Below are 12,221 nucleotides of genomic sequence, written 5' to 3'. Positions count from 1 at the left end.
AAGAACAGGGGGCAGGATTTATACTTTTAACACACAAATCTATAATTGCATAAAGGGATACAAACAGCAATCATACACTTGTCTGTTTTGATATGCAATCTATTTTACAACTTAACCAAAGCAATGCATGCCTGTATACATGCAAATCTTGGTGTGGGATCTATACGCTGTTGAATGAGCTGATAGCGGGGCCTAATTTTCGAAGCACTTAACGGTGATCTATAGCAGGGCATTAATGGACAGCCAGGCAGCAACAAATCTACCTTCCGGCGCCTGAGCCTGACATTCTACTTTATTCTTTCCACATTCACTGGATATGAGCAATCGCACACTCTGATTGGCTACTCTACTACTAGGATATCAGCTCATATACCGTGAGTAGAGAAAAACAAAATGGCGGAGCGTGGTGCTGAGTTAACTGAGGACGAAATAAAAACTCTACTCGAACCCCCCCCCAAAAAAAAAATACAAGAAGCAACAAAACATGGAATAAAAGTATTTGATGGTAAGAACATATTTTTTTCCTGAAGAATTATTGTAGCATGTTCACAAATTGCTAGTCATTTCGTCGATTTGTTTAAATTCTAAGCAGAAATTGTGTCGAACGTTTTGTAGAAAGTTTTTATTTATCGAATCTGCTAAAAATAAAAATGCTCTGTTTCTCAAAATCCAGTGAATGTGGATAGAATAAAACAATTATTCCACTCAATCTCGTCGTACATGGCTTCATGGATTAAAGCAAAAAAAAATTATTTGACTGAAAATTTACGGGGGGGGGGTTATGGGTGGATTTCGATGAAATTCTATGGGGGGGGTTATGGGTGGATTTCGATGAAATTCTGAGAATGGTTAACTTAGAACTAATAACTTATCAGTTAATTAATGGATTAATATATTCAATTTATTGCACTCTCTTTCCATTGCTTCCGTATATTATTTTTTTGTGGCAAACCACACAAATGCAAGCGCCTGGAATGTTTAGTTTTTTGCACCATGAACTAAATGGCTTTCCGTTTTCACCTATTTCGTACAGCCAAGCCCACCTCCACTTGTTTTACACCTTTATCGATGGCAGACACATCAGTGCCTTCTTTCATGTAAAGCGCATCCATGCTGCCGAAACCGAAAGCAGAATGACATGCTCCTCTGTGCTCGACGTCAATATAGAAAAAAGTTTGGATCTTCTCTTACATTAAAATTGGGGTTTGACCTTACTTTGTGTTGAATACGACTTCAAAAACAGTTCAAGATTTTATTAAGAGAAATATTGTGGCCAACACGAGTGTTAAGTTACCTAAAAGATCGTGTGAAGTTGGCCGCTATCTACTTTGCGTTCGTTCTCATTTTCCTCCATCATTTCAGAGGCCAGAAACAGATGTTTTGACGTAATTTAACTTAGTAGGCTATGATTATTATTTAACCGTAGTCTTCTAGACATTTTGACTGTTTGGGGCATTGAACGCTGGTGTATGATTTTCAGGGAACAAAGTTTAGCGCATGTCGGAGCATCATTGCGCTCGCAGCCTCCAACTCCTCAAACGTCCTTTAAATTGTGATATAACGTAGGCTATAAGGCACGGTTCTAACATACCTTACACACTGGCCTAACGAAAATAATAATTGTTGGGGCGTCTGCTGATTTGTTAGCTATAAATTTAGGTCTAATTACTTCTGACAGTCTGCAAGCATTGCACCGTCCGGTCTTCAAGTCTGGCTGAAGCAGAGGAGCGGGCTTTCCGGGGTTTATTTTTTCGTTTTTTTTTTTAACATACTCTATTTCTACTGTATATGTCCAGGTTTGAACTAAGTCATTTTGGCAAGATTTAACTGAATACAAAACAGAAATGGTCAAGCGGCTGAAATGAGTTTCCTTCGCAGGGTGGCTGGGCGCTCCCTTAGAGATAGGGTGAGAAGCACAGTCACTCGGGAGGAGCTCGGAGTAGAGCCGCTGTTCCTCCACATCGAGAGGAACCAGCTGAGGTGGCTCGGGCATCTCTTTCGGATGCCTCCTGGACGCCTCCCTGGGGAGGTGTTCCAGGCATGTCCCCCCGGGAGGAGGCCCCGGGGAAGACCCAGGACATGCTGGAGGGACTATGTCTCTCGGCTGGCCTGGGAACGCCTCGGTGTTCTTCCCAAGGAGCTGGCCGAGGTGTCTGGGGAAAGGGAAGTTTGGGCTTCCATGCTTAGACTGCTGCCTCCGCGACCCGGTCCCGGATAAGCGGAAGAAGACGAGACGAGAAATGGTCAGACACAAGCACGCCAAGCACATGAGAATGTATTTTGCCAATTTTGACAGCGCATGTTTTTTTAATGCCGCACCGTAGACAGCGAATATTTAAACATGATCAAACATAGGAAATGAATGACACAAAGCATGGCTCAAAAACAAAAAAGTTAAATAAACCCTGCTGATACTTGGTGTTGCAACACATCAGTGTTCTAACCCAATCTCTATCCAACCACCCGTCATTTTAATTCTCGTCGGATCAGCACCGACCTCACATTTGGCCTTGAGAGAGTTCAGTTGACGGAAATCCGTCACACGACGGAAAACTTTAATCCATGTGGCTTATAAGCCAACTTGCTGCGACGCTCCTCGTCAACTATCAACTCGATTTTGTGGAATAACAAATATACACACAGGATATACAGGCCATACACCTGTAATCCTCTCTCAACATAACAGCAGCAGGAATATAAAGAGCTACATGCTCAACACATTTCTGTGGCTTACGGTGAGGAAACCGATTTCTAAAACGCAGCAGAACGAGCAAATAAATCTTTAACTCTCATTCCAATAAAATCTTTATTACAACAATAGGACCGGAGTGTTCGAGGATTTAAATGCATTAGCTCTTATCCTACCATACCAATACAGTCTTATTACATTTTACAAAAAGTAGCATTTCTAAGTAATCTGGATACTGAATATGTGGTGTGTAACAGCATGATGGAAATGTGCTAGTGTGTGGCTGCACTGTGTGAGGTCAGACAAACAGCCGAGCGGTGAACACTCACTACACAATCTGAATCTGTGTGACACTGGGCTATTGTTTCAAGTCTGAGAAAAGGCTTTCAGATTGCACATTAACCACAGTTTACCCTCGCTTCTCCCAGCCAGCCAGCTAGCAATGACCCACGCAGACAGAATTCGTGTCGTGATGCGCCACTTTCATCATTATATAAAACATTATTGCTATTTTAAAGTCTAAAGCACTATAATATTATAAATATTATACATAACACGAAATCATATGAAAGGTAGTTGGAAAATATAGCCAAAGAGACACTATATGGCCAACACAATTGTCTAGAATGTCTTTGTATGCTATAGCTTTACGATTTCCCTTTACTGGAACTAAGAGGAACTAAAAACGGCCCAAACCGGTTCCAGCATGACAAATATTTCTGTGCACAAGGTGAGGTCCATCACAACATGGTTTGCCAAGGTTGGACTGGAAGAACTCGACTGACCTGCACAGAGCCCTGACCTCCTCCTCATTGAACACCTCAGGGATGAACTGGTATGGGTTGTTTTACAATCAGGGTACGCAGGCTAAAAATCACATTTAACACTTATTATCTTCAATATCAAAAGGCTTGACTAAATAAACTTGGTTGTTTATTGTAGCCCTGTGATAGCTCTATTTACCATGCAAAAAAAAATGTGGTGATAACGTTATTTTTGGTGAATGTATGGCAATATATGTCATATTTAGCAAAATTACTCGTGTCATTTAGAAAAAGTGCTTTTTTGACCACAGGTAGCTCCAAAAGGGATGCACTTAAATCATTCTTTATACCATAAAACACATATTTGGTTCCATATCACTGGAAACATAGTTAAGTTTTAATGTTGAATGCCTAGCCTGGCAAGCCAGACTAAAATGTGAATATTTAGTCTGGTCTCGGTCGTAGAATGAATGAATGTTGGACTTTGACAAAACATCTCGAGAAATCCTTGGATGGAACATATACCAGAATGTTGCGTACAGTGCTCAATGTAAATTGGCATGATCAAATACCTAATGCCATTCTATATGGTGATCTGCCACGTCTAAGCAATGTAATTGCTAGTAGAAGAATGGGCGTGGCAGGTCACTGCCAACGGCATGAAGAGCTTGTTACCAGCAAAGTCCTCCTGTGGGAACCCACCCATGGGAGGAGAAACCAGGGGCGGCCCATTAAAACGTTTATTGACATCCTTAAATCCGATGCCGGGGTTGCCACTCTGAATGAGCTTGCCACGTTAATGATGGAAAAATGTGACTGGCGTGGGAGACAGGAGGCTCGCCTGAGGGCGGCCTAAGTGAAAAGTCGGTCGTAGACATTTCCGAAGGGTGTGGGTAGGAACAACCTGTTGTCTTTCAAACTGTCTCTGTGCGTATAGGCCAACGCTCTGACCAATCAGCGCAACAGTGACTGTGACGTAGTCAGAGCGACAGAAAGCAGTGGGGGAGGGTAAACAAACAGCATGTGGAGAGGGACACTAGCCTGGCAAGCCAGACTAAATGTGAATATTTAATAATACGTCCTTCTTGAAAAGGAATGAACGGAGAGCCTCTTCCTGCTCATGTTTCAACGAAAACTCCAAGTCTAATTCTTCTAAAACTGATTCCAAAGCGGAGTCAAATGAGCGCTGTTCACTAGCCCATAGCCATCTTCCCTGCTGTGCTTTCTCCAGCATCGCGCAGCCTTGTCGTCACTCCTGCAAAAGCCCGCCCAAAGAATCCAAACAAAAACCTTGCGTTGTGATTGGCAGGCACGATTTGATGCCCGGGGTGTGTTGTTGATATGGTCCGAGGCTAGACCCACTCGTAGGCAAAAATATTTTTGGCCGCTAGGTGGGTGGGTCTAGTTTACTAGGCTATTGAATGCCAGTAAGTTTTCAGACTATTTTGATCAAATTAGTATGTAATTGTGTCAAAAAAAAAAGTCCTCTCCGAGACAGCTTCAATGTTATTTCAATCTAAACTAACATATCTAAAATGATTGTTTTCATCCTAAAATGTGGTCACGATATTGGGACATAAATATTAGAGACAACTAACACAAAGCTTACAGCCTTATATTTAAAAGCACTATGGAAGTAGTGGATTCTGAATTGTCAAAAAAAAAAAAGTCCTCTCCGAGAATCACTTCATTTGTTTCTCCCAGCCCTGCTTAAAGCTACACTTAATCTTGTTATAATACAAACTATTACACATGCCTATCTGTTCTTTAACTTGTCCTTCACTTAAAAACTGGTACAAGAACCAGTTTGAATCAATTTGAATTTTGGACCCCTGTGACACAAACTTTGTACCCTGATTGCAAAACAACCCGTATGTCAACTGCGTACCAAGCCTTTCACCCGAGATCACTGCCTGACCGCAGTAATGATTTTGTGGCTGAATGCACAAATCCCCACAGCCATGCTCTAAAATCTACTGGAAAGCCTTTTCAGACCAGGGAAGGCTTGTTGCAGCAGCAAATGGGGGACCAACATTGAAATGGGATGTTATACCGGTAGTACAAACCTAGATACCAAGCTTCCCAAGAATATTTGTAGCCAAGGATGCCTTTAGGTGTCAAATGAATCCCATGGACTACCTCCCCTTAGCAAAAAGAAGTTTATTCAAGTGTACTATGAGTATACTTATTTTTTTACTAAAACTGCAGAAGTATACTTGAAGTTGACTTTTTATAAACTATATTTTATATACTTAAGAATAGTATAGTGAAGTATACTTGGCTTATACTGAAAAGTATAAATAAAAGTCTAAGACTAAGTACATTAATACTAAGACTTATACTTTAATACTAAAACGTATACTTTAGTATACTTTTCACGTTTTTCTGCCACAAAGTACTAATACTTAGTATATCTTGCTCCAAGTGCATAATAAGGTCAAGTCATTGACTCATGCTTAACATTTAATTTATATATTAATATAATGCTGGAGTTTAAAACTTTACAGTATATAGTATGTGTGCTCAATTGCATTATCTTTATGTACCTTAAAATCATACACAAAAACAGAAAAACTTTTGACTTGACTTTATTGATCAATTTCTCCAGTAAGGAAGGACTTGATTTCATAGGTCTTTATTTTTGAAATGTTTGAAAATATATCAAACTTGTTTTCAACATTCTGTCTTGTGATTTTGTAAATGCATCACACTCTTGTGTACATACAGTATGAGTAAACTTTAAGAATACATTAAGGAGTATATTTCCAGTATATAAATAGTAAGCTACAAGTAATATGCCAAGCAAACTTAAAGTATAACAAGTAAACTAGTGAAATAACCAACGTTTATAACAGTATACAATAATAAACTAAAAATAGGGACTTGAAGTATGTAACTAAGGGGTGTTGTGGCTCAGTCAACTAAAGCGCCATACCATAAATCTGGGGACCTGGGTTCGATTCCAACCCAAGGTAATTTCCTGATCCCTCTCCTGCTCATTTCCTGTCTCTACACTGTCCTATCCATTAAAGGTGAAAAAAGCCCAAAAAAAGAAGTATATCGATAAGTGTACTTGTGGTATACTTTAAGCATGCAAGAGGGATATACCAAGTACATTGATAGTATGTAGATGAGTGTACTTGTTGTATACTTTAAAGTGTACTTTTGCAAACTTAAAATGAACTTTAAAGTATACTTTTATAAACTTGAAATGTTCCAATTTAGTCCGAAAAAGTATTAAATTTGTATACTTTCTAGTACACTAAAAGTACATGGTCTGTAGTATACTTGCTATACTTATACTCATACTGAAGCATACTTAATAAAATGAACTTTAAGTATACTACTTTTTGCTAAGGGTCAGTATGGATTGTAATGTGTCAAGTAATATTTTTTGCAGCCACAGTGCTTTCTATTCCTAAGCTCTCCACCAATATAAAATTATATGTCAGAGTTGAAACTGGTGCTTGGACATTTAAACATAATAACTGACAATGTAGGTTGTGATCTCTAGGGATCGACCGATATGTTTTTTTCAGGGCTGATACCGATACATTATGGAATTGGGATGCCGATAACCGATATATGTGCAACCGATAAATGTAAACATTATAATTCACATGAAATTAAACATAGCACACACTGACACAGACCTTCATATCCATGAAATGTATGTTTAATTGTAAAATTGAACATGAAATTTTGTGCAGGGAGATGCCAGCAGCATTTGTACAATAAAAAGTCAAACATTAGTTAGAATAAAATGAGAAATAAAATAATAAAATATTCACCAATAAAAAAAATAATCATTCCCTACTATTTTACAGCTCACCATTTTCAGTGGAAAATAAATTAAAATACACTCTGGATTCTTTTACACTAAGAACTAAGTAAGACTTACCGACTTCAAGTAGTTTTTAAATAACAAATCAAGTGTAGGGAGCTGCCTGCAGCATTTTTTAAAAAGTAAAATCAAACGTAAAAGTAGGCTATCACTCCCTATTATGTAACAACTTAACAAGTAATCATCTACATTCTAATGCTTTTAATGCCCAAGCCTAATATTCCCAATTTAGGAGGATTATATTGTAGTGAAGGAAGCATTGCATGTAGTTTCAGCGAGACTAGTTGGTTGTAGGCTAATTCAAGTGCTTCCTTCCGTAAGCTAAGTTTGCCTGGCTACACAGATGCAAATGGACAATTTTAACGAGTAGTAGATGAAGAATGTAAACATATAATGATGTTGTGCTTTTGCAGCTTGTGTGTTTGTGACTGAGGGGCCGTTTACACGAGGACGCTGTCGGGTAAAAACGACTAAATATTTTATCGGAAGTGCCTTTCGTCTACACGGGGACGGCGTTTCCGAGGCTGAAAAACGGAAAAAATTGAAAACGCCTTCCAGAGTGGATAAGTTAAAAACAGCCCCCGTTGCATATCCGTCTAAACTACCCAATACGCGAAACTCTGCTCGGATCTGCTCACGTCGGGTACGCGTTTACGTCATACATACGTCATATACTGTACATGCCAGCCCGGGAAGTAAGAAAGTAAGTAAAAAAGTAAGAGCATGTCTGATTACATCGATCCAACGGACCTTCAAGCTGCTCTGGCAGCTTTAATAAACGTCCAGGAGTCCTTCGAACATCTATACCGAATCTGCACATATACCGTTAATGAACAGAGGCGGGTATAGTATGCTCTTACTTTTTTACTTACTTTCTTACTTACCATAGCCAGAGTAGTCAAAGTTTTCATGGCGCAGATGTGCAGATCAGACAAGACGGAAGACGTTGCGCATGCGTGCAGACATAGCGGAGGTCTTTCACAGCGCCACCTAGCCGCCTGGCATGCACATCCAATTGAATTCCACACATTTATGCGTCACCGTATAGACGCAGATTTCCTCCTTGAAAACGGTCGTGTAGACGCGGAAAAAAGTGAGAACGAAAACGGACTTTTGCGTTTTTGTTTCAGACCGTCCCCGTGTAAAGTGGGCCTTATTGCGGCAAAAGCAGCGTGTCCTTACCTTGAAGTGGGATCTGCTTCTGCGCGAGTGCCCATACAGCCGCCTTGAAACAGTTCACAGCGTTTAGCTACATGTGTCAATTGGCTATATCTCTTGTGCCAAACAAATCAGATGTTGTGGTGGGCGGGACCGTGTTCTTGAACTCAGAGAGGCAAGTGCAGGAAAGGACGTGCAGTGACAGTCGCGTTAGGAACGAAATGGCTGCAAAAAGGCATGTTATCGGCATATCGGTGGAAATTATGGCCGATACCAATAACCCTAAAAATGCAGACTATCGGCCCGATATATCGGCCACGCTGATTATCGGTTGACCCCTAGTGATCTCTACCCAAACCCCCTCCATCCAGATCCCCTGGCTATGGTTCACAGACCTCACTTTGAGAACCACTCTACAGAACTGCTCAAAATACTAGAATACAGAAAGAACAGGTTAAGAATGCATCAATATTTGGAATTTGCAAGGGCGTACAACCTCATGACGACATTACATTACAGGGATTTAGCAGACACGCTTATCCAGAGTGACATACAACATACCCAGAGCAGCCTGGGGAGCAGCTGGAGGTTAGGTGCCTCGCTCAAGGGCACTTCAGCCATTCTTGTTGGTCCAGGGAAACGAACCAGTGACCTTTTGGTCCCAAAGCTGCTTCTCTAACCATTAGGCCATGGCTTCCGATGATATACATTAGGTTTTAAAATTCAGTAAAAAGGTCAAAACAGTAGGACTAATGGAAAACACACCCAGGAGAGCACCATTTGTTTCTCACTGTCGGCTCTCCATTTGCCCAAGCACGTATACTATGGACAGCCTCACAATAGGCCCTTTTCCACTGCATGGTACCAGCTCAACATGACTTCACTCAACTCGCTTTCGGTATCAGTAGTGTGTTTGAGACTACAGCTAATTGTCATAGTGACATCGCATGAAATTGCAGTGACGTCATCTTCAACACACACACACAAACAGGATTATTATTATTATTATTATTATTAATAATATTCATGTGCATGCTTGTGTGTGCATGCGAAACAAGTGTTGTCAAACAGAAACGGTCAGTCAGTCATGTTTCTAATGTATTTTGTTAAATAAGTATACCCCCCCCCAAAAAAAAGTGGCATTAAAAAAAAAAAAGCTAAATCCGAACTGATGTAACACCATAGAAACCCCAGCACTCACATTCTCACACACACTAGAATCAGCCGAGGGGAACTGTGATGTGAACTTCATGTCACCTCACCAGCCTAATGGACTGTTAATTACAGAGTATGAATTCAAATCAATCAGATTCGTTTAGCAGAAAATCAGATTTCATAGAAGAGCTGGATGACAGCCGATCTAATTAAAAAATCATTTTGCACAATATACAAGTAAACCACAATTATTCAATTTAAACCAATAGACAAGCACCTTCTTTCACACTGTACTTCGGTTAATTACATAAAAACATTCTTTCAATCTAAATAAGGCTTCCAATTTTACTGTGTAATAAGTCAGTAGTAAACCTGATGGGGCATGCTGTTCTAGGGCTCTGTAATGTTCCCTTTGGAGCATCCTAAAGTGTTCTATTCTTATCGCACACCAAGTTGGCAATGATTACAATCTTTAATTTATTAATGAACAAAACAGCATACTTTTTATGCATTCTTGGTGATGTAATACTCACGAAAAATTAGTTCCTGTCATTACTGCAGCTATAGACAGTCTCTCTCTCCCTCTCTCTCTCTCACAAAACCAAGTAAAACCTGATGTGAACAGCATCAATGGGAGTACTTCTACTGCCAACAAGCGTGCCTTGTATGCCTGAAATACGTGTACTTCAAAAAGAAAGGAAGCTATTAAGAAAAACTATTTTAGACATTTGACCTTGCTATGAACTTGACCGTGAGGTTGGAGCAACTGTTGGATACATTGATAATTCCAACCAGTCATTCAACCACTCGTTCTTGAGATACTGCACTAACAAGCATCTCGGGAAAGAAAAACAAGATCAGCTGTGAGCTACTGCTGACTTACATATAGACCCCTTCACAGTAAACGTCATTCATACGCAAGAGGAAATTGCGTGCGCAGCCTGGACCCAAAAAAGACTCGGCGACGGTAGAGACGAGAAGAAATATTTGGAAGAAATGCCTAGTTGTTGTGTTGTCGGGTGTCAGAATCGTAGCAGTGATGGGGTTAAAATGTACAGAATTCCAGCAGGATCTCACCCATTCCCAAAAAAAAAAAAAAATCGCCGACGTCTATGGCTACAAGCCATCAAATGTGTAGACTGGGATGAAAGCACTATCAAAAACGCGCGGGTTTGCAGCGCCCACTTCATCACAGGTAAGATCAGGCTATTTATTAAATCTTTCTTTTTTATTCTTTCTAGTCTTCGTTTATTGATGTAGCAAAATACTTTGGTAACGTTTATCTGATTAGCTGGGTCATAGTTACACAATGTAATGACTATTGTTAGCATGTTAACTTAGCTTTGCATGCAATTTTGTTTGTAGGAGAGGTCTCGCTTGACTCAAGCAGTCCAGATTTTGTGCCATCCATACCTGTCAACCCTCCCGTTTTTCCCGGGAAATCCCTTATTTTGACTTATTTCCCGCTGTCTTCCCGTTTTTCTTATTTTCCCGAAAATATCCCGTATTTTCACATTATATAAAAGTCCCGTATTTTCACAATATAAAAAAGGTCGGTAGGTCCAGAATTCATGACGCGCCTCTGACAGGAGTTTACAGCAGGAAGTCGGGCCATGAATTCACGTCCCCGCCCTCTCAGGCATCAGTAATTACAGAACTACGTCCGGAGGTGAGGCTGAGCAAGTGATTAGGTCCAGTGTTGCCAGATTGGGCGGTTTACCTCCCAAGTTGGGCGGTTTCAAGTGCATTTTGGCGGGTTTTGAACATATTTTGGGCTGGAAAACGTCAGCAGTATCTGGCAACACTGATTAGGTCTGAGGTGAAGATGGCGATGCTAATAGCTAAGAAAAACATTAGCCTCTCTTTCTTTGATGATTTCAACAAGTGCGTGGCTGGAATGTTCCCAGACTCTTCCATCGCAAAGAAATTTTCCATGGGGAAAACGAAAGCCTCCCAAATAATCAAAGGTAAGCTACACATGTTTACATTAAGTATGTCCTGGCTAAGACCTCATAAATAGCCTAGTGTAAACTAATTGGTGTATTAACTGTTTTATCCACTCATTGTCTATTTGAGGCTACGTTTACATTAGACCGTATCTGTCTCGTTTTCTTCGCGGATGCACTGTCCGTTTACATTAAACCACCTGGAAAAGACGGGAAACGGGAATCCGCCAGCGTCCACGTATTCAATCTAGATCGTGTCTGGTCCGGTGCTGTGTAAACATTGAGATACGCGAATATGCTGTGCTGAGCTCTAGCTGGCGTCGTCATTGGACAACGTCACTGTGACATCCACCTTCCTGATTCGCTGGCGTTGGTCATGTGACGCGACTGCTGAAAAACGGCGCGGACTTCCGCCTTGTATCACCTTTCATTAAAGAGTATAAAAGTATGAAAATACTGCAAATACTGATGCAAATACTGCCCATTGTGTAGTTATGATGGTCTTTAGGCTTGCCATCCTTCCACTTGCAAGTAGTAAGTGATATGCGCTGGGATCTCACACACAGCGGCTCAGTCCCGAATCATGGCTTGTGCACTTCACTCGCGCGCTGTGTGAGCTGTGCAGGGCCGGAGTGTGCACCCTCCAGAGGGCACTCGCTGTTCAG

The 12,221-nt window shown here is 40.7% G+C and overlaps 1 protein-coding gene across 1 annotated transcript in view; it reads right to left on the bottom strand.

Moving 5' to 3' along the window:
* Positions 1 to 12,221, bottom strand: part of lrrc1 (leucine rich repeat containing 1) — a 192,719-nt gene that overhangs the window by 19,856 nt on the left and 160,642 nt on the right. The window lies entirely within an intron of this gene.

Source organism: Neoarius graeffei, chromosome 7 (genome assembly GCF_027579695.1).
Source record: "Neoarius graeffei isolate fNeoGra1 chromosome 7, fNeoGra1.pri, whole genome shotgun sequence".
Classification (NCBI taxonomy): domain Eukaryota; kingdom Metazoa; phylum Chordata; class Actinopteri; order Siluriformes; family Ariidae; genus Neoarius; species Neoarius graeffei.
Note: the sequence above shows the minus strand (reverse complement) of the source record. Positions and strands in the feature narration are given on the sequence as shown.